This window comes from Globicephala melas, chromosome 7, assembly GCF_963455315.2.
Source record: "Globicephala melas chromosome 7, mGloMel1.2, whole genome shotgun sequence".
Taxonomy (NCBI): Eukaryota; Metazoa; Chordata; class Mammalia; order Artiodactyla; family Delphinidae; genus Globicephala; species Globicephala melas.
Window position 1 is genome coordinate 80,163,937 of NC_083320.1, and position 24,599 is coordinate 80,188,535.

Here is a 24,599-nt window from a genome sequence, read left to right on the forward strand (position 1 = left end):
ATAATAAAAATAAAAATTTGATTCCCTTATACAACATAAAAATATTTTTCCTCAACTATATGAATTACAATATTTTAAGATTAAATTCCTTGGCATCATTTACATTCTAAAACTGAATAAAAAATAGACAAAATTAAAATTTGCTGATTATTTGCTGTTGTAAAATATAACCTATTTACATATTAAAGATCAATATCCCTACCTTTAATCACTTGAATTATAAATCTGTAAATATATTTAGTTCAGACAGTTCTTTAGGGAAAAATATCTATTTTTAGATAATACATATTGATAATACATATTCTGCTTACATGGTTAGCATGTATAAAACTATCATAACTATATACATGTTATGTAGTTACGAGAAATATTAGGGAAGATCAAGTAATGTGACTAAGAAAAGAGTAAGATATAGGTATCACTGGCAACTTTCAAGAACTCAAAATATTACTACACATAAAGCAATGAATCCCAAGGTCAAATATAAAACATCCTAGGGGGTCTCAACTTATCTCAAATGCTGTCCTAATATTCTCCAACCAAGATTAATGTATTTAACTTAAAGAAAAATAAAAAAGCCAGATGACAAAATGCTTTTGACAAAAAGGAAGAAAAAAGGAGAATAAAACAAAATCTCCAAAATCAATGTAGATGTTAAAATGGTCAAAAGAAAGTCAAGAATCTCAAACACATTTGGACCAGCTGTCCTCTGTACAGGACAGAAGCAAAAAATGGACCTGATTGAAAGGGAAGTTATTTATGAAGGTTTTCCTCACTGTGAGGTTTGCTAGATTCACTAGAAGTTGGGTATTGAGAAGGAAGGCTTTTGCTAGAGAAAGTTCAAAATTGGGTAATATCTCACTGGTATGAACTAACTTATATGTGACTCTACTTGAAGGATGGGAAATTGATAAGACAGTCATTCAGGTTTCCTTTTAACTCTGAAAATATATAGTAACATATTCTTTAAGACAGCACAGAATGGCTCGTCATTCAGCTCCTTCAAGAGTGGATATACACTGATATACATTGATATACACTGATATATCTTTAAGATGGCAGAGGAATAAGAAGTGGAGATCACCATCCTCCCCACAAATACATCAAAAATGCATCTACATGTGGAACAACTACAGAACACCTACTGAAAGCTGGCAGAAGATGACAGACTTCCCAAAAGGCAAGAAAATCCACATGTAACTGGGCAGGGCAAAAGAAAAAAACAAAACAGAGACAAAAGAATAGGGACAGGACCTGGACCTCTGGGAGGGAGCTGTGAAGGAGGAAAAGTTTCCACACACTAGGAAGCCCTTGCACTGGTGGAAACAGGGGGTGTGGTGGGGGAAGCTTCAGAGCCAACGGAGGAGAGCACAGCAACAGGGGTGCAGAGAGCAAAGTGGAGAGATTCCTGCACAGAGGATCAGTGCTGACCGGCACTCACCAACCTGAGACACTTGTCTGCTCACCCACTGGGGCAGGTGGGGGCTGGGAGCTGAGGCTCAGGCGTAGGAGGTCGGATCCCAGGGAGAGGACTGGGGTTGGCTGCGTGAACACAGCCTGAAGGGGGCTAGTGCACCACGGCTAGCCGGGAGGGAGTCCGGGAAAAAGGCTGGACCTGCCTAAGAGTCAAGAGACCATTGTTTTGGGGTGCACGAGGAGAGGAGATTCAGAGCACCGCTTAAATGAGCTCCAGAGACAGGCGTGAGCTGCGGCTATCAGCGCAGAAGCCAGAGACGGGCATGAAACTCTAAGGCTGCTGCTGCAGCCACCAAGAATCCTGTGTGCAAGCACAGGTCACTATATACACCTCCCCTCCTGGGAGACTATGCAGCCTGCCACTGCCAGGGTCCCGTGATCCAGGGACAACTTCCCTGGGAGAACACACGGCATGCCTCAGACTGTTGCCACCTCACACTGCCCTCTGCCACCACAGGCTTGTCCCGCATTCCGTACTCCTCCCTCTCCCCAGCCTGAGTGAGCCAGAGCCCCCTAATCAGCCGCTCCTTTAACCCCCTCCTCTCTGGGTGAACAACAGACACCAGAGGGTGGCCTACATGCAGAGGTGGGGCCAAATCCAAAGCTGAACTCTAGGAGCTGTATGAAGAAGAGAAAGGGAAACTACTCCATGCAGCCTCAGGAGCACAGGATTAAATCTCCACAATCAAGTTGATGTACGCTGCATCTGTGGAATATCTGAATAGACAACGAATCATCCCAAAATTGAGGTGGTGGACTTTGGGAGTAACTGTACACTTGGGGTTTGCAATATGCAACTGACAAGTTTCTGATTTTTATGTTTATCTTAGTATAGTTTTTAGTGCTTGTTATCATTGGTGGATTTGTTCATTGGTTTGGTTGCTCTCTTTCTTTTTTTTACATTTTAATTTTTTTCTTTTAATATTTTTTATTTTAATACCTTTTTTATTTTATTATATTTTTTCCTTCTTTCTTTTTTTCTCCCTTTTATTCTGAGCCGTGTGGCTAAAACGGTCTTGGTGCTCCAACCGGGTGTCAGGCCTGAGTCTCTGAGGTGGGAGGGCCAAGTTCAGGACGTTGGACCACCAGAGACCTCCCGGTCCCACGTAATATCAGTCAGCAAGAGCTCTCCCAGAGATCTCCGTCTCAATGCTAAGACCCAGCTCCACTAAATGACCAGCAAGCTTCAGTGCTGGACATCCCATGCCAAACAACTAGCAAGACGGGAACACAACCCCACCCATTAGCAGAGAGGCTGCCTAAAATCATAATAAGTTCCCAGACACCCCAAAACACACCACCAGACATGGTCCTGCCCACCAGAAAGACAAGACCCAGCCTCATCCACCAGAACACAGGCACCATTCCCCCCACCAGGAAGCCTACACAACCCACTGAACCAACTTTACCCACTGGGGGCAGACACCAGAAACAATGGGAACTATGAACCTGCAGCCTGCAAAAAGGAGACCCTAAACACAGTAATTAAGCATAATGAGAAGACAGAGAAATACTAGGCAGATGAAGGAGCAAGGTAAAAACCTACCAGACCAAACAAATAACGAGGAAATAGGCAGTCTACCTGAAAAAGAAATCATAATAATAATAGTAAAGATGATCTAAAACCTTGGAAATAGAATGGAAAAAAAAAACACAAGAAACATTTAACAAGGACCTAGAAGAACTAAAGAGCAAAGAAACAATGATGAACAACACAAGAAATGAAGTTAAAAATTCTCTAGAAGGAGCAGAATAACTGAGGCAGAAGAACGGATAAGTGACCTGGAAGACAAAACAGCAGAAATAACTACTGCAAAGCAGAATAAAAAAAAAAGAATGAAAAGAATTTAGGACAGTCTCAGAGACCTCTGGGACAACATTAAACATACCAACGTTCGAATTATAGGGGTCCAGGAAGAAGAGAAAAAGAAAGGGACTAAGAAAATATTTGAAGAGATTATAGTTGAAAACTTCCTTAATATGGGAAAGGAAATAGTCAATCAAGTCCAGGAAGCACAGAGAATCCCATACAGGATAAATCCAAGGAGAAACATGCCAAGACACATATTTATCAAACTATCAAAAATTAAATACAGGGCTTCCTTCATGGCACAGTGGTTGAGAGTCCGCCTGCCAATGCAGGGGACACGAGTTCGTGCCCCGGTCCGGGAAGATCCCACAGGCCGCGGAGCAGCTAGGCCCATGAGCCATGGCCACTGAGCCTGCACATCCGGAGCCTGTGCTCCACAATGGGAGAGACCACAACAGTGAGAGGCCCACGTACCGCAAAGAAAAAAAAAAAAAAATTAAATACAAAGAAAAAATATTAAAAGCAGCAAGGGAAAAGCAACAAATAACATACAAGGGAATCCCCATGAGGTTAACAACTGATCTTTCAGCAGAAACTCTGCAAGCCAGAAGGGACTGGCAGGACATATTTAAAGTGATGAAAGGGAAAAACCTACCACCAAGATTACTCTACAGAGCAAGGATCTCATTCAGATTTGACAGAGAAATTAAAACCTTTACAGACAAGCAAAAGCTAGGAAAATTCAGCACCACCAAACCAGCTTTACAACAGATGCTAAAGGAACTTCTCTAGGCAGGAAACACAAGAGAGGGAAAAGACCTACAAAACTAAACCCAAAACTCTTAGGAAAATGGTAATAGGAACATACATATCGATAATTACCTTTATATGTAAATGGATTAAATGCTCCAACCAAAAGACATAGACTGGCTGAATGGATACAAAAACAACACCCATATATATGCTGTCTACAAGAGACCCACCTCACACCTAGGGACACATACAGACTGAAAGTGAGGTGATGGAAAAAGATATTCCATGCCAATGGAAATCAAAAGAAAGCTGGAGTAGCAATACTCATATCAGACAAAATAGACTTTAAAATAAAGGCTGTTACAAGAGACAAAGGACACTACATAATGATCAAGGGACCAATCCAAGAAGAACATATAATAATTGTAAATATTTATGCACCCAACTTAGGAGCACCTCAATACATAAGGCAAATGCAAACAGCCATAAAAGGGGAAATTGACAGTAACACAATAATAGTAGGGGACTTTAACACACCACTTTCACCAATGCATAGAGCATCCAAAATGAAAATAAATAAGGAAACACAAGCTTTAGATGACACATTAAACAAGATGGACTTAATTGATATTTATAGGATATTCCATCCCAAAACAACAGAATACACTTTCTTCTTAAGTGCTCATGGAACATTCTCCAGGATACATTATATCTTGGGTCACAAATCAAGGCTTAGTAAACTTAAGAGAATTGAAATTGTATCAAGTATCTTTTCTGACAACAACGCTATGAGACTAGATATCAATTACAGGAAAAAAACTATAAAAAATACAAACACATGGAGGCTAAACAATATGCTACTAAATAACCAAGAGATCACTGAATAAATAAAAGAGGAAATCAAAAAATACCTAGAAACAAATGACAATGAAAACACAATGACCCAAAACCTATGGGATGCAGCAAAAGCAGTTCTAAGAGGGAAGTTTATACCAATACAATCTTACCTCAAGAAACAAGAAACAACTCAAATAAACAACCTAAACTTACACCTAAAGAAATTAGAGAAAGAAAAACAAAAAACCCAAAAGTTAGCAGAAGGAACAAATCATGAAAGTCAGATCAGAAATAAATGAAAAATAAATGAAGGAAAATAATATCAAAGACCAATAAAACTAAAAGCTGGCTCTTTGAGAAGGTAAACAAAATTGATAAACCATTAGCCAGACTCATCAAGAAAAAAAGGGAGAAGACTCAAATCAATAGAATTAGAAATGAAAAAGGACAAGTAACAACTGACACTGCAAAAATACAAAGGATCATGAGAGATTACTACAAGCAACTACATGCCAATAAAATGGACAACATGGAAGAAATGGACAAGCTCTTGGAAAAGCACAACCTTCCAAGAGTGAACCAGGAAGAAATAGAAAATATAAACAGACCAATCACAAGCACTGAAATGGAAACTGTGATTAAAAATCTTCCAACAGGGCTTCCCTGGTGGTGCAGTGGTTGAGAGTCCACCTGCCGATGCAGAGGACACGGGTTCGTGCCCCGGTCCAGGAAGATCCCACATGCCATGGAGCAGCTAGGCCCGTGAGCCATGGCCACTCAGCCTGTGCGTCTGGAGCCTGTGACACAACGGGAGAGGCCACAACAGTGAGAGGCCCTCGTACCGCAAAAAAAAAAAAAAAAAAAATCTTCCAACAAACGCACGCCCAGGACCAGATGGCTTCAGAGGCGAATTCTATCAAACATTTAGAGAAGAGCTAACACCTATCCTTCTCAAACTCTTCCAAAATATAGCAGAGGGAGGAACACTCCCAAACTCACTCTATGAGGCCACCATCACCCTGATACCAAAACTAGACGAAGATGTCACAAAGAAAAAAAACTATAGGCAAATAGTACTGATGAACATAGATGCAAAAATCCTCAACAAAATACTAGCAAACAGAATCCAAGAGCATATTAAAAGGATCATACACTATGATCTAGTGAGGTTTAGCTCAGGCATGCAAGGATTCTTCAGTATATGCAAATCAACCGATGTGATAAACCATATTAATAAATTGAAGGAGAAAAACCATATGATCATCTCAGTAGATGCAGAAAAAGCTTTCGACAAAATTCAACACCCATTTATGATAAAAACCCTCCAGAAAGTAGGCATAGAGGGAACCTACCTCAACATAGTAAAGGCCATATATGAAAAATCCACAGCCAACATCGTTCTCAATGGTGAAAAACTGAAACCGTTTCCACTAAGATCAGGAACAAGACAAGGTTACCCACTCTCACAGCTATTATTCAACATAGTTTTGGAAGTCCTAACCACAGTAGTCAGAGAAGATAAAGAAATGAAAGGAATCCAAATCGGAAAAGAGGAAGTAAAACTATCATTGTTTGCAGATGACGTGATACTATACATAGAGAATCCTAAAGATGCTACCAGAAAACTACTAGAACTAATCAATGAATTTGGTAAAGTACCAGGATACAACATTAATGCACGGAAATCTCTTGCATTCCTATACACTAATGGTGAAAAATATGAAACAGTAATTAAGGAAACATTCCCACTTACCACTGCAACAAAATGAATAAAATACCTAGGAATAAACCTGTCTAAGGAGACAAAAGACCTGTATGCAGAAAACTATAAGACACTGATGAAAGAAAGTAAAGATGATATAAACAGATGGAGAGATACACCATGTTCTTGGAATGGAAAAAATAACATTGTGAAAATGACTACACTACCCAAAGCCATCTACAGATTCAATGCAATCCCTATCAAACTACCAATGGCATTTTTCACAGAACTAGAACAAAAAATTTCACAATTTGCATGGAAACACAGAAGACCCCAAACAGCCAAAGCGATCTTGAGAAAGAAAAATGGAGCTGGAAGAATCAGGCTCCCTGATTTCAGACTATACTACAAAGCTACCATAATCAAGACAGTATGGTACTGGCACAAAAACAGAAATATAGAGGTCAATGGAACAGGATAGAGAGCCCAGAGTTAAACCCATGCACATATGGCCACCTTATCTTTGATAATGCAGGCAAGGATATACAATGGAGAAAAGCCAGCCTCTTCAATAAGTGTTGCTGGGGAAACTGAAGAGCTACATGTAAAAGAATGAAATTAGAACACTCCCTAACACCATACACAAAAATAAACTCAACATGGATTAAAGACCTAAATGTAAGGCCAGACACTATAAAACTCTTAGAGGAAAACATAGGCAGAACACTCTATGACATAAATCACAGCAAGATCCTTTTTGACCCACCACCTAGAGAAATGGAAATAAAAAGAAAAATTAACAAATGGGAACTAATGAAGCTTAAAAGCTTCTGCACAGCAAAGGAAACCATAAACAAGATGAAAAGACAACCCTCAGAATGGGAGGAACTATTTGCAAATGAAGCAACTGACAAAGGATTAATCTCCAAAATATAAAAGCAGCTTATGCAGCTCAATATCAAAAAAACAAACGACTCAATCCAGAAATGGGCAGAAGATCTAAATGGGCATTTCTCCGGAGAAGATATACAGACTGTCAAAAAACACATGAAAGGATGCTCAACATCACTAATCATTAGAAAAATGCAAATCAAAACTACAATGAAGTATCCCCTCACACCAGTCAGAATGTCCATGATCAAAAATTCTACAAACAATAAATGCTGGAAAGGGTGTGGAGAAAAGGGAACCCTCTTGCACTGTTGGGAATGTAAATTGATACAGCTACTATGGAGAACAGTATGGAGATTCCTTAAAAAACGAAAAATAGAACTACCATACGACACAGCAATCCCACTACTGGGCATATACCCTGAGAAAACCGTAATTCAAAATAGTAATGTACCACAATGTTCATTGCAGCACTATTTACAATAGCCAGGACATGGAAGCAAACTAAGTGTCCATCGACAGATGAATGGATAAAGAAGATATGGCACATATATACAATGGAATATTACTCAGCCATAAAAAGAAATGAAACTGAGTTATTTGTAGTGAGGTGGATGGACCTAGAGTCTGTCATACAGAGTGAAGTAAGTAGGAAAGAGAAAAACAAATACTGTATGCTAACACATATATATGGAATTTAAAAGAAAAAAATGGTTCTGAAGAACCTAGGGGCAGGACAGGAATAAAAACGCAGACATAGAGAATGGACTTGAGGACACGGGGAGGGGGAAGGGTAAGCTGGGGCGAAATGAGAGAGTGGCCTGGACAGATATACACTATCAAATATAAAATAGATAGCTAGTGGGAAGCAGCCGCATAGCACAGAGAGATCAGCTCGGTGCTTTGTGACCACCTAGAGGGGTGGGATAGGGAGGGTGGGAGGGAGACTCAAGAGGGAGGGGATATGGGGATATATGTATACGTATAGCTGAGTCACTTTTTTATACAGCAGAAACTAACAAAACATTGTAAAGCAATTATACTCCGATAAAGATGTTAAAAAATATATATATATATATATATGTATATAGGGTGGTAGAGATGTGGATGGACCTAGAGACTGTCATACGGAGTGAAGTCAGAAAGAGAAAAACAAATATTGTATATTAACGCATACATGCGGAATCTAGAAAAATGGTATAGATGATCTTATTTGCAAAGCAGAAATAAAGACACAAATGTAGAGAACAAATGTATGGACCAAGGGGGAAAGGGGTGTGGGATGAATTAGGAGACTGGGATTGACCTATATACACTATTGATAATATGTACAAAATAGATAACTAACAAGAACCTACTGTATAGCACAGGGAACTCTACTCAGTGCTCTGTGGTGACCTAAATGGGAAGGAAATCCTAAAAAGAGGGGTCATATGTATACATATAGCTGATTCACTTTGCTGTACAGTAGAAACTAACACAACATTGTGAAGCAACTCTACTCCAATAAAAATTAATTAAAAAAAGAAAAAAACACAATGGATATACATAGGAAGTAGAAAACAAATGCATTGAATTTCACTTCTAAAATATCCTTGATACTACCATGCAAATTGTTTATTTACCTTTTCCAAATACTATGTTTTCTACCATTTCATTTATATAAAAAGGGGGAAATCTGCTATCCAGACTTGAAGATTTACTTTCACAATTTCATGGCCCAATTTTGGAATAATTAAGATAAGTTACTACTTTGTGTGGCTACTATTTGCTCAAAGATTCTAACTCCTTTTAGTGACATTTCAAAAAGTCGTGTTTAATGCAGTGGGACCCTGTTGTCTTGTATTTTTGCTACCATCTCTACTATCATGTCCACTGGTCATCTAATGATACTCGAACTGGGTTTTGCTTGAACTGATCACACTTGAGGGATGGAGCATAGGAAAGATTATTGCTCACTACCTAATGCTTGTTCTTAGTGACATTCACTAATATTCATACCTCCTCTCTAAACCTTGCTCCATTTTTCAACCAATAATTTATTTTGATAAAATATAGAAAACTGTCCCAGTGATTCATGTTACTCATTACTTTAATAAATTATTCAACACAGAAATAACAAAAACTCTATGAAGTATAATCCAAATTGTGCTAAAAACCTCAAAATTAATAAATAGTTCACCCTTGATTTTTATTGTTTTAATTCAATTGCTGCTTAATTAGAGAAATGCCATTATTCATACTACAGATCCCTATCACTATAAAAATCCGTGAGACTTTACATAAAACTATTATTAACTTTAGACCCAGTGACTGCTTTCTTCAATCTAACAATAATGAAAAGTAAATCAGTATTTCAATAAAATTGAAAGTTGGGCTGCCCAAGATACAAACTTCAACAGGGCTGCCAATAAATACGCAAATGGTTTCCAAATTTTTCAGCATTTATTTAAATCCATTTAGAACCACTCTAATTTTTCTGTGGTAGTTATTTGAGGGCAGATGATAGAAATTCAATTTAGTTAGATTATACATTCCAAAGAGAAGAAAATATATTAGCTCTGAGTTCCTTTTCTGCCTGAGACCATAAAGAGAAACAAATGATGCATGATCAAATCATTCAGTCATCATTATTTTGTGCAGACCACTTAAAATTGTTTGGACCATAGAACCCATGAGAAATTCAAGGAATTAGAGCCACAGAGAAGAAGAGGATCAAAAACAGTAAGTTCACTTCCATACAGCTTGATTTATTAGCTCAGTCATATCAGCATGACTTTTGCCATTAAACTCAAAAAATTAATTTTGTTCAGTTCACCCCATAACTTTGTAATGTGAACAAAATTATAAAGTGTATCTTAATGACAAGTGATCCCAACAACAGTAGCTCACAATCCCCATATTCATATATCTATTCATATGATTATAATCTAATCCTAACCAAATAATTAAGCTCTTTCTTTCTTGAAGTTCAGCAAGTATTATGTGGAAGAACAAGCACCTGGGAAACTGGTGTGGAATATACTAAGTGAAGTGTAAATCATATACGGAAAAGTCAAATGTAGTCAGATACCTGTTTGGGGGCCATCTTATGATGAATACAGCAGGACCAGTCCCTGTAACTCAGAAGTGTGTTGTTCAGCTGTCACACCTTCTGCTGCACGCCAGGCAGAACCTAAACTTTTGAGCCTCATACAATTTAACAGAAGTCAACTAGAAGCAGTTGTAACCTTCTAGGGCCTCTGGGACCAAGACAGAGGCAAAAATCAAACCAAGAAGATTTATCCAACCATGATCTAGCTAAAATATTTACATGGTAACAACTCACAAACAACCTGTAATTCTATAAGTAAGAATCTACCCAAGGAATGATCGCCCCCTCCAGAAGGCTTGGGTGTCATTGACTGAAAAAAAAGCATAATTTCATTATTTCCCTTGTTTGGCTTTTGTTTGTTTTTCCTCTGTCATGGAGGCAGCAAAAACAAATTATTTGGGGGGGCCACTTTGGCTTGCATAGCAGCTGCACCAGTAGGACACATCATGGTGCATGATGAGATTGCCAAATGCTCATTGTTTAAATATGGCCCATTTACTAGAGTCTAAGTTATAATTAGGTTTCTTCTTTGAATCTTAAAAAGAAAAGAGTGAAGATACAAACTCTTAATACATATAATTAAGACCAGCAGCCTTAACCTAACAGGTTTTTAGAGACACTCTACTGTCACTCTAAATACAGGTTTCCTGCTGAGAGCATAATTACAGTTTTTGTTGCACTTCATACTGTCTACCTCCTAGAGAGCTTACACTGTTTGTTATTTAAAAAAGACCTTGTCATATTGTGTTCACCTCTGCATATAATGTCTCTTATTGTTGCTGCTTACCTTTTATCTACTCTTTTGATAAAAGGTAAAGGGTGGGGGGGAAAGGCTAATGAACTAGAGACTTAGTAAATTTTAACAAGTTGGAGTTAATAGGGTGCTTTGTCCCCTCTCCTTCCACCAAAAGGAGAGCTGTCTCCTCAATTCGATACACTTGCGTTCTGAACCCACAGCTGCCTTTTCTTTATTAGACCTATAAACCAGGCTGGAATGAAAAGCAAACCCACAGAATCCTAACTACCTAAGCTAGGAGGGTGAGAAATTCCATTTCAAATTAAATAGCACAGTTTTAATCCATTAAACCTTTAGACTACATTTATATTTAACACCGAGGTGGTAGCCAAATCTTTTCTACTGATTGACAGCAAGTGCTTTGAACAGGTCTTGGGTAGCAAACTGCGTTTAGTTTCCAAAGAGATTCAATAAAACCGTAGTGCTTTTTTTTTTTAAAGAAGAACTTGACTTACAGGAGACATTTATTGGTGCTCTGATAACTACATATTTCCAGACATTTAAACAGAATGGCAGCAAATGGATTTCTTCTTCCACATATTTACCATCCTCAGTATTAAAGTCACTATACAGTATTGGCAGTTTTTTAACCTGCTTTGCATGTCTCACCAGGCTGTGAGACCTCATTATGTGTTGTAAACTGCTCTGACAAGTCTGCATCAAAAAAGACTGCTTTGCAAGGTGGGATTATTTTTCGCTATCATTTTTTAATCTGTTAAAGCTATAATCTATCTAAGAACTAAACACACAGTTGTTCACAAAACTCTGAGACTTAGAAAGAAAAAAATCACAAATAAGAATATTGGACCAGACAGGATTTGTTAACATCACTTTCTCCAAGGCACATTCAGCTATAATAATTTACTTGGGAGAAATAAAGTATTTCCAATGATGATCACATATAGTAAAATTTGAGTGTTTTTTAATATCCTGAAGCAAGAACTTGACTATGCTTTTCAACCAGCTATGTTTCCCCTTTATATGCCAGAAAGGTAAATTTCAACATTTTAGTGTATAAAATAATTTAGTGGAATGGTAATATAAACTATGAAAGACATAGAATGGAAAAATCAGAGAGTAGTTGAAAAAAGGGAATCGGTATACATTAATCCATACTGATAAAAAAGAGTTCCAAGACACATTGATAAGTAAAAAAAGCAAACTGCAGAATAATATACTCAGTAAAATTTTAATAGCACTCAAACCCATGCTATTTACACATGCACAGTTACATATATATTGATACATATGTAAAAGAAGGTCTGGAAGGATACACATCATATTGATAACATTGGCTACCTCTGGTATAGAGAGTGAGATTAAGAGGCTAGATTCATTTTCTATTGCCACTGTAACAAAGTACCACAAACATAATGGCTTTAAGAAAAAAGAAAAAGAAAAATGTGAATTTATATCTTACAATTCTAGAGGTCAGAAGTCCAAAATCAGTCTCACTGGACTAAAGTCAAGGTGTTGGAAGGGCTGGTTCCTTCCGGGGGCTCTGAGGGGAGAAACTATTTCCTTGCCTTTTTCAGCTTCTAGAGGCCACCTGCATTCCTGGGCTTGTGGCCCCGTCCTTGAATCAATCCAACCTCTTGCTTCTATCATCACATCTATTACTGACTTTGATCCTCCTGCCTCTCTCCCATAAGGACTCTTGTCATTACCTTGGGCCCATCTGGATAACCCAGGATTATCTCCCCATCCCAAAATCTTCAACCAAGTTCCTTTTACCATGAAAGGTGACTATCCATGGGCCCCAGGATCAGAACATGGACATCTCTGGGGAGGCTGTTACTCAGCCTACCACAGAGACCAAAAAGGACTTAGCTTTTTTGCATAGGGTTTAAATTGTACAATTAGAATGCATTTATATATTAATTATATAATTTACATAATTTAAAATAAAAACAAGAAAGATAATTTCATTTCTCACTTTTTAAAATGTTTGAGGTAGCTAGAAAAGAAGAAAAAGGTCACACCTCCTCCAGATATTTAGTTCTTCTCTTTTTATTTTTTCTTGCCCCTCCAAATTCCTATTCTTTCCCCTTCTACACTCTTATTTCCTGGTTCTGTACCTGTATTACAAGATTCCATACCCATATTACAAGGTTCATAATCACATTTCATATCCTGCCCTGAAAATCTTACCCAATCTGAATTGTGTCACATTTAGGCTAAGTATAACTACAGATAGGATAAAGAATATGTCTTAATGCATTAAAACATGTTAATTGAGCCCCTACTGAAAGGAAATATGCAGAGAACTAGAGATACAGATATTAAAAGCCTCATCTCTTGGAGAGTTCACTATCTAGTGAAAAAGATAGATATGCAAACAAATACTCACAATATCATGAGGTAGCGTTACAGAAGTATGCGCAATGGGCTATGGAAACCTGACAGAGAGAGAAATTAGTTCTCCTTGAAGTGCCAGGTGATGATGCGGGAGGAGGAGGTGGTTGGGGAAGAACTAGTAGAGGAGGGCCTATCTGATCTGGACCCTTCTGAATGTCTCCACATTTTCCACCATAAACTGGGTTGTCAGCCTTCAGCTCTGCTGAAGGGTCACTCATCCATATAACCCTGGTCAATGTGGCATGTCTGCTGATATTCAACTCACCTGCATTCCATATCCTTTCCACTCAGGGTCTCAGAAACTCAGCGTCTTAGAAATGCTTAACTCCAGCAGTCACTCTGTTCGTCCATGCTGCCCCACTGAGTGTAGTGGGTGATAGAGGAGCCTTCCAGGGAACTGAAAGCCAGATTCCTAATCAAGAAGGGGGGCAAAAGACCCCTTATATCCTTAGGCTTCCTCTTATTTACCTGGATGGTTCTAATGGTAGAGGAAAAAAATAAGAATTTGGACATCTGCCTTCCTCTACCTCTCTCTGTCTCACTCCTTCTCTCTCCTCATCTTTCCAATGTAACCGCCTTCCTTATTGGGCAGCAAGGATTTTGGCCACGATTTAATAGACTTTAATCTTCTCCAGACTTTCAGAGAAACTGTATCATATGTCTTCTTGTCTTGGTTCTTTATATGCTCAAATTTTAGAGAACCTCTAAGGCTGGCTTTCAGCCTACTGCTTTGCTAAACACATCAAGTACCAGCTCCTTCCCGACCTGTCTGTGGTGTTGTTTCTTGTATGCTTCTGAGGCAGAAGGCTGTAAGACAACATGATTTACTGGATGATGGACGACTCACGCAACCCATTCCAACTGCCTTCTAACAACATTAGGTGTTCAAAAACTAAAATCTACATTTCCCAGACTCCCTTGTAGCTAGGGTTCTGGGTGAGATCTAGGTTCTGCCCATCGAATGCACTGGCACACACTTTGTTTCACGCTGAGCTCTATGGGGAAAGAGGTCGAGGGCAAGGCTGGCAGGAACCGTGGCAAAGAAAGCATGTTCTGGAGCTGGCAGTTGTTGAAGTAGCTCTCTGATTTGGCCATTTGTTGATGCTAAATTACCAGAAGTGGTAAAGTTCTGAAGCAGGCAGCCAGGCTGGTGAGAACTTCCTAACCAAGAAGGGATGCAGTTTGCTCAGCAGCCTGGGGCTTTTGAAATTATTCTTGGAAGCTGATTCATCCTTCCCAACAATTCTTTAAGCTATCTTCACACTTAAATGATTTGTCCTTACACTAGGTAGACTAGATTCTATTTTATGCAGCTAAGAATCCTGACTAGTATGTGTGTGTGAATGGGGGGAGAGGGTTGAAATGTTTCCATTTAATATTGGAAAATATCGCCCCCCCATCATGTCTAATTTAAGAGCCTAATGGGAGCCCAACATGTATTGGGTGACTGATATTCCACTTCTGGATAAGGTTACAAATAAAAGATCTTTCTCCAAGCATAGCGTAGTTTCATTTTTTCTGGCTTTTTCTTCTACCTGCCTCTATTCAACTTTTACAGAATTTGTACTTACAGTCTCCATGTAGGGCCTCCTCCCTTATCACCCTTAGCCTGTTTTTTGGGGAGGTAAAGGGAGGAAGGGGTTGGGGTTCTTAAGACCTTTATTAGGAGAGAGAGGTAGAAAGCCCTTCAGTGCTGTCCAATCTAGCCTTTACAGGAGACTTCTGTCCATTTGGCTCCTTGTGACTCCTCTGAATGACTTAGAACTTTATGGGACGAAGGGCTAGAGTGACTGGTATCCACAAACTTGCACCACTCGAAGCTGGAACTCACCTTAGAGATTATTCATTTCAAGCCCCTGTTTTGTTGGTAAAGATACTGATGTCCAAGGTTATAGAACCAATAAGCGGAGAACCCCAGAAGAAAACTCATGTTTGCAGGCTCTAAGCCCATTGTTATTTTTACCACACCAGCTAAAGACCTGGGTGAATGAATTTAAGAAACTAGTTCTAGCCAGTGGATTGAACTCTCTAGATCTCCATCCAGCCCACTTTACTCTTTTATAGATTCCACCTGATCCCTGTAAGCACTTCATTCTGTGAGCCTTGATTGAAAAGATTCCTACATAAAATATTTCAGTGAACAAAACTCCTTTGGTAAATCAAATCACTCATTCTCTATATTTAAATTTTGTAGTTTGATACTCCTAAAAGTAGAATCCACCTAGCAAAGGGGCTTAAAACAATGTAGAAAGGGTGTAAAAATATTTTTAACATAATCTTTTATCATTATCTATTCCAGCTTATAGTTTAAAATGTACTGAGTTTGTTCTTACGAATAGCTCATACATAACAAGAGCTCTCCAGAACTGAGAAGCTTTTCCTACTGAACCAGGAAGGTAATGCCCCACCACTGGTAAAGCCTGCCTTGTCTTCCACCTGGAATAGCATCACCAGTTTTGTCATCCCCAACGGCACTATTCTGACACATCTCATTAATTTTTACAGGGTCTTGACCCATAAGAATAAATGGTCTATGCTTCAATGTCTAAGTATGCACATAAAGAGAATAGGGTTTAACTGAAGTGCTATATATGTAATCTTGGGTCCAAGAAAAAATATATATGCTGAAAAGATATAAATTTCTTGAGGTGGTTATTTATTAAGCTTCCAAGTATAGCATAAGACACTCCAAATCTATTCAGAAGAAAAGTATAAAATACTACCAAGTATTACTGCTAGTTTCTTAAACATCATGTCATTATTCTAGCCCCTTCATGCTAGTGTATTCCTAGTTTATTAACTGCACCTATCTGTGGATGGGAAGCTCAAAAAGAAAGCAGTTAAATAGTTCACAATCTTCTCCCCAGTGAGAAAATCAAATCCTAAAATATTCCGAAAGTCAGAATGCAATAAAGTTGGTTCTGTGACCATAATTAAATAACTGTTCATGAGGGAAAAGTATAGCCAAACCGCAATGACTCATATTAAAAACAGATACCAAAATTGAAAAAGAAAATACATATATAGCCACAAATCAGATCCTAGCTCCAAAATATTAAGCATTTTTTCCAAATAACCTCTTTTAACGAACTCTAACAATTAAGCAAATCAATCTGCATTGCAGCACCTATACTCTTCTAGAATTTTATTTCTGGAAGTGAGTCAAGAGAAAAATGAAGTAATAAAAGTTAAAATTTACTGAGTTTTTGCTAAATGCTAAGTGCTTTATCCGAGTTATCTAATTTCATCCTCATAAGAACTATTATCATAACCATTGCTGATGATGGAAAAAAGGCTTGGGATATTTAAGTGAACTCTCCAAGTCCATTCAGAGAGTAAACCATGGACCCAGTCATTCTTCTCCAGAGCCCAGGCTCAGACTCACTATCCTTGACTGCCACCATTGGGAGCAGTTTCATTCTATAGGATTCTTCCAGGACAACAGTTATTTTAAGAAACATTCTGGCTTGGGGATTATAAGATTTATCAGAAAAGACGTAACAAAGTTTGAGTATTTTTGTATAGATATACTTCCACTGGGTATGCAAAACTCTTACTGTTTGCCTTCACTGAAAAAGGCTGGAAGGGAGCCTGTAGTTAGATCAGAATCCTTTCCTGAAATTCTCCTGTTTATTCCTAATACAGAGATTCCCACCATAAAAAGTGATAAAAGTAGAACTTGGAATGGGAACATATGGTTGTGAGGTAGAATAGTTGGAGAGGATTCACGATGGATGCATATGCTGACTAGGCCCAGAAGGCTAAGGAAGATCGACGATGTGAGAACTTAATACTCCATTCTCGTTTTTAAACAAACTTTAAGAGGCAATGGTGACTGCATCTTCAAAACAAAAGACTCAATAAATAAAGGAATAATGTTTGACACAGTGGAATTCTACACATGATGTTCTAAACTTTGCTGTTCAAAGTATGGTTCATAGACTAATTAACTGCATGGCATTTCAGAGTTTGCTAGATATGCAGAATCTGGGATCCCACCCCAGACCTACTAAACCAAAATCTATATTTTAACAAGATTCTGGGGTGATTTGTACGTACATTAAAGTTTAAGAAACACAGTTGTAAACCACAAGTAGATCACCAAAACAATGAGGCTTATATGTTTTATATTTAGAAAAACACCAGTATTTTAAGCTACTTTCAAGAAGATAAATATCATTGTGGAATGTCCTCATTTATAAGATGGAGATGGTAATATTTGCTCCTCAGGACTGTTATGAGGGTTAAAATAAACATATATAAAACCTATACTTTCTAATCCCACAAGGGAAAAGCTGTGTTTTTTTCATCTCTATATCCTTTGCCCTTAGCATAATTGTTCTACACATTTTCCATATTCAATAAAAATGTGTTAAATAAATGAATTAACACATGGGTCAAGAGGCTTTCAGATACTATCAAGTACACTTTGAAATGGATGACTATGTGACCATGGGTTAGGTCATATGCTGAAACAGGGGAGCACTTTTCAGATTAAAATGTGCATACTCATTTAGTTACAAGATCTTTTCACTGTTAAAGAATTAAGAATGGTAATACAATGGTGAAACTTAAGTCATGAAATGTATTTGTCATAGGAACTTAGATTTATCACTCATAATGACCTCACTAACCTTGTGTTAATTTAATTCAGTACCAAATGTACTGTGGAGATTCTGTTATTAGTTACAACACTAGTTTTCTATTGACAGACTCAAATTATGTAATGAGTTAATGAGTTCATCTAAAGATTGAAGTCCAAACATAGTTCAAAGCCTCATTCTTCCATACCCTCAAGAAGCATAGAGTCTAGTGAGGTTAGAGACGTACGTAATTAGCAGTTAGAATGAAGAAAATGTCTTAAGGCAGGATGTTCTAAAGAATGATGGTGGAAGCAATAAAGGAGCCGCCCCAGGCTGCTGAAAGGCTTCAGAGAGAAGAGGCTGAGCTACGACCTGAAGGATGAGCAGTGTGACAGGCGGACTAATGGGAATAGGTTACCACGTGGAAGAGGAGAGAATGCAGCCTGTTCAGGGAGCCACCAACTAGCTCAGCATTTCTGGAGTGTAAAGAAGGACAGTAGCAGGAATAAAACAGAAGAAAACAGCGACAATATCATGATTGCTTTTCATGCCACATATGAATTTTACTTGTGAGTCATTAAAAGAATTTGAGTAGGGAAATTAATATGATCACACTTTAATTTGGGACTGGCCAATTTGGCAGAAGTGAGTCTGATGGACTGGGGGAGAGAAGAGGAATGGGCACACAGAATGAGACTAGAGATTGGCAGACAGGTACAGAATTTAATGCATTAGCCGATATGGTGGCTTGAACTGAGTCAGTGATAGTCAGAATGGAGAAAAGAGGATGAAACAAATTTAAGAGATATAATTAATTGAATTTGGACACTGACTGAATCTGATGGTTTTCTAACCATCAAGAGAAGTGAATTCGTTTTCAGTTTTAGCATGTATACTCAATGTCCTGTTACAAACAAATTTTGTAATATAAGGATGAAACTGATAGGTTTAGACTTAGGCATAAGGTTGGATAGTGGTGCCACCCTCTAAGATAAGGAACATAGGATGAGGAGTGCCACTTATACAGTTGAGGGCATGTTGATCTTGAACTGCCAGTGGCTCATCTAATAGTGTCTGATTTCCTTTCAAACTGAGAGTCAGTTGTAATTGTGAATCAAGTCCTAATCAAAGCAAATTGGGACTCTGCTGTCCAACATGAGCTCACCAAGAATAAACTGTTGTGGAAGTCACAAGATCATGGATAATAATCACAGATAATAATGGTATAATCTCCCCCCGCCAGGTCTGTGGGAGACCAGTGGAAACAAAGGCTGGTCTAACCTGGGGTTTCAAGGGATTGTGTGGGGCTGGCCCAGATCTATAGGTGTGTTATAGTACAGAATACACTTGTGTCTGAGTCCAGACATGGAAACCAGGGAAGAGATTAAAAATCAACACCAAAAGAAGCATAGATCAAGTAAGAGAAAAGCCCAAAAAATGAAACGGAATATTCTGAGTTTTGGAGGCCAATTCTTTCATCTCTTGCCATTTATGCTTTTTCAGTCTCTAACATTGGGGCCCTGATGCAATGATTCTCCAAATTGGCTACCCACTGGATCAACCTTGAGAGATTTTCAAAAATACTGATCCTCAGCTCGGTGATTTGTGACCACCTAGAGGGGTGGGATAGGGAGGGTGGGAGGGAGATGCAAGAGGGAGGAGATATGGAGATATATGTATAGCTGATTCACTTTGTTATAAAGCAGAAACTAACATACCATTGTAAAGCAATTATACTCCAATAAAGATGTCAAAAAAGAAAATACTGATCCTGTCTTCACATTGAAAACTAACATTTAATTGGTCGCAAGTGGGAAAACACCATCCTAGTACAATACGACCCTAGTAGATTCTCAATCCTGGCTACACGTTAGAACTTCTAGAGCTTTTGAAAAAGACCATGCCTAGGTCCCACTTCTCATAGATTCTGATTAATTTCTGAGGTGAGGCCCTGATATGAGGTGTTTTTAAAAGCCAAAGCAAAGCAAATTTCAGGCATTTTCACACTACTAATACTGTATTATTTAGTAAAACTTTTGTTATAACTCTGATGCAAACTATGTAGTCCTAACAACACTGTAGGTCAACTATACTTCAATAAAAAAGACTTCCATCGTGGTCCTGTGGTTAAGACTTCCACTGCAGGGGGTGCAGGTTCAATCCCTGGTCGGAGAACTAAGATCCCACATGACACAAGGCATGGCCAAAAAAAAAATATATATATATATATATGTAGTCCATGCTTGTAAATTTGGTTCAACAGTAGCTAGGCACAATTGAAAGGGTAAATAAGATAAGAATTGAATTATTGGTCATTTGTATAATATGACTTTAGAATGAATTTACTGGTAATGAAAGTAATTACATGACACATTTCAGTAGTTTCTGGGGAAAATAAAAATGACTCTTACAAACAGCCAAATGTGTAAAAATGCCAATCATATTGGTTCAAAGTAAATAGGAGTAACTCCAAGGACTGGAGTAAGGATCTCACAGAAATGTCCACTCATCTCTCTTGAAAGAGGTAGAAATATCTCTGCTTCACTAGACTTGAATGAACTTAAAAGAAGAAAGATACAAGACTGGGAATGTTTTAGTTACATACTCTTCCCCATCTCATGCTGGCACCCAGGGGGATTTCAAGATCTCACCCCCTTTTCCACCACCATCGTCACCATCAACCTCACTCATGTATAGACAATTTCACATCCAGCAAGTAGAGCTCAAGCATGTGTCCAAGAGTACTGAGGAGCAAGTAAAAATCTCTGGGTGGGGAATGAAGAGAGTAAAAGTAACTCTTTATCTTTTATGTCCTCCTTGGAAAGCTGAGTGGGAAAGCTAACAGAAACCCATAAGAAGAATAAAGACAGTGGCTTAGTTGGCTCTACTTTAGTCTGAGGGAAGAATTCCTTGAGGATCCTGCATGGTCCAATCCAGTTCACCAGGATAAAGAAGCAGATAGACTTGGCTAAAACAGCAAGATTTGGGCATTTGCCTGGAGCAGATCTGAACATACTACCTTGAAATCAAATGATTCCAATGGTTATTTTCAAGATTTAGATATGTGAGGCCTTGCACATCTAAGTTCTCAAGTAACACTGTGACCTCTTGAAGGCCAACATAATTCTTTGCTTATTAATCACTCAATAATCATTTGCTGAAATGAAACTTTTGGCCTTAGTTTGCTTGGTATGCCATAGTTAGTAAAACCTGATTTAAAAATTTGTGGAAGAATAAAAAAAATGGCCTTTGAAAAAATCAAATATTGCATAAATGCAAGATATTCCTACTATTAACTGGAATATGATACCGTAACAGCCCTACTGTACATCCCACCAGGCAGTCTGCTTGTCAATTCACCAAGCTTCATTAAGAAACTAACAGATGGGCAACGTAAAAAACTGACATTGGAAGATCTTGGTCTTTCCCCTTTGGCATCTTGCCCTCAGGCCCACAGTGTGGCCCTTAAATCCATCTCCCCAAGAGACTACCGGAAATGCTTGTGTGGTCAAACTGATTCTGCCACTGGTTTCATTCCAACCAAAGCTCATTAGTTTTACTTTTCCCTTTAGATTTGTGGGTTAGAGTTTTATTTGTTGCATAATAGAACACACTAGCAGCTTGTATTTTTCTTTATCCCTTGGCAATGAATCAGCAATGTATCCATTACAGTTTCTTTATAAAGATTAAGGGATGGTTCACTGTATGTCCTTAGACTTGGTTGTCATTCTAAATATTTATTAATTACTCTAATTATAATAACATACTAGCTAAGATAAAATAAAAATAAACTAGTGCTTTAGCTTCAGCTCTAAAAATCTAGACCTGCACTATCCAACATGGTAGCCTCTAGACACATATGGCTATTGAGCACCTGAAATATGACTAGTCTGAACTTGAGATGTGCTGTAAGTGTAAAATACACACCAGGTTTCAGAGATTTAGTACAAAAGGAGAATTTTGAATCTCAATAATTTTTTAAATTGATTATGTGCTGAAATGGTAATATTTTTATTATATTGAGTAAAATAAAATATATTCTTAAAATTAGTGCCAACTGTTTCCTTTTATGTTTTAGTGTGGTGACTGGAAAACTTTAAATTATATATGTGGTTTACTTCTACTGGACAGCTTTGATCTAGATGCTCAAAGAGTCTTTCTAGAGATTTTCATTCTCATTGATCCTGAACTGTCTTGTTAAGTTAATTAATTTGAATTCGCTGTTTCTTACAGGCTTGTTTAAAATTGTTTATTACCTTACTCTAGAGTTGACAAGAATATAAAAGATATATAAAAATAATTAATGACCATTAATCATGTTTAAATGGCACTGACCTTGACCTTCCAAGAGCTTGGGAAGTCCTTTAAACACCTGCATTAATAGCTTTGTGTCATGCCAAGTGATACCAAGTGCTGAACCAGAAATATTCTAATGCTGTTCTTGCCTAGAGGTGACTTCCTCAACCTGGAGCTCTACCAAGCATAATAAACAGGAATGACACATAATAGCCCATGCACTGATATATGTGTTGTGCAAATGTCACAGTGCTTTTTTTCCTAAACATCCTGAAATATAAGAAATTAGAAAAGCAGATTTCTTCCTAGTACTTTATTGTGATTTATTCTCACTCAGCTTTCAATATGTATGTAATGTAACGTGTGCATGATGTCTGACCACCTACTCAGACATCAGAGGTATTTTTAAAATGGGTTACCACTGTATCTGTGGCCTATAAAAATTTCTTTTTCTTAAGGAAACTAAGAGATATAATAAGAGATGAAAAGGTATAGCATAAAAAAAAAAGTTCACCAATCACCACTTGGTGCCACTAGTTTCACCATTGAATAGAAAAGCAAGAATCATAAGAAAACAGCTCAACATAAGAAAATAGCAATGTCCTTCTGATCTAGAATGTATAGCAAGGGCTTTATTAAATATCACTGAGTCCAAAGGAAGTACAGGCCTAAGACGAGCCATTTGTGTGGAGGAAATAGGAGGCTGCCGAATAACAGAGAGCATGCAAGAGACAGAGAGAGCTGATAAAGACACAAAAAAATAAGCTGTATTAAGAAAATTGTTCTGTATAATTTGCCTACCCTTCACTAAGGAAGTGCATTCTATAGCTGTGACAGGATGTTCAAAATGGGAAAAAATTATTTCTCTCCAACACAACAGCTTCTAATAACAAGAAATTTAATAACAAGAAATCATTCAATGGATTTAATAATGCAAACACAGTGAACTTAGAATTATGCAATCTTTAAAGATACCCATGTTAAAAAAATCTCACAAAGAAGGAAATGAAGAGATAACTAAGGACTGCTCATCATTTAGGTACAGAAACATTTAGTATTATTCTTAGTTCATTTTTAAGCTTCCCATTTTCCAGATAGACAAACCAAAGCACTGAATTTAGTCTACTTGCCAAAATTAAAAATAGCCTGTGAAAGTAAATTAATTTCCAATTGATGTTTTTAAACTAATTTCTCAGGCAGTTCTTTCTCCCCACATCCTGACTGTAAAACCGCTGTTCTTAGGACAATACGAATGGCTTTTTAAGAGACCTAACATGAAGGAAACAATTGAGAGTTCACTATATAGATGGTCCTTGAAACAAGTTCAACTTTTAAAACATTGTTCCACAAAATCATGCTAAACTCTTCCCCCAAACTGTGACTATTAAATAATAATGATACATCCTTTAAAACATTCTATAAAATGTATACAACTATATAGTTTTTAAAAAATCAAAAGGGATATATCATAGACATATCCTTCTCAGTACTTTATTTTTTAATCTACATAGTTTGCTACTCTATGAATGTGCCATAGTTTCCTCAACCACCACCGTATCAGTGGCTATTTATTTAGGTTATATATAATTTTTCATTATTACAAACAACACTACAGTACTATTCCTTGGCTTATACTCTGCAACTTATATAAGGATTTCAGATGAAAAAATTCCTAGAGGTGGGATTTCTGAGCTGAACATTATTACATTTTGGGGGCTTTTTTGCAGATATCACAAAAATTACTTTCTAAACCACTTGGGCCAATTAACATTCCCACCAGAAATAAATGAGAGGGCCTGTTTCCCCATACCCTCACCAACACTGAGTATTAATAATTGTTTTAATCACACCTGACAGGAGAGGAAGAACACATCTCAATTTTGATTCCATTTGGATTTTTTTAACAAATCAAAGTTGGGAGGTTTTTTTTCTCTTTTTAGGTTTATCTTGCATTCTCCACCCTCTTGTTTAATTGGTCTTTCCCGATGCCATCTGTTAAAAAA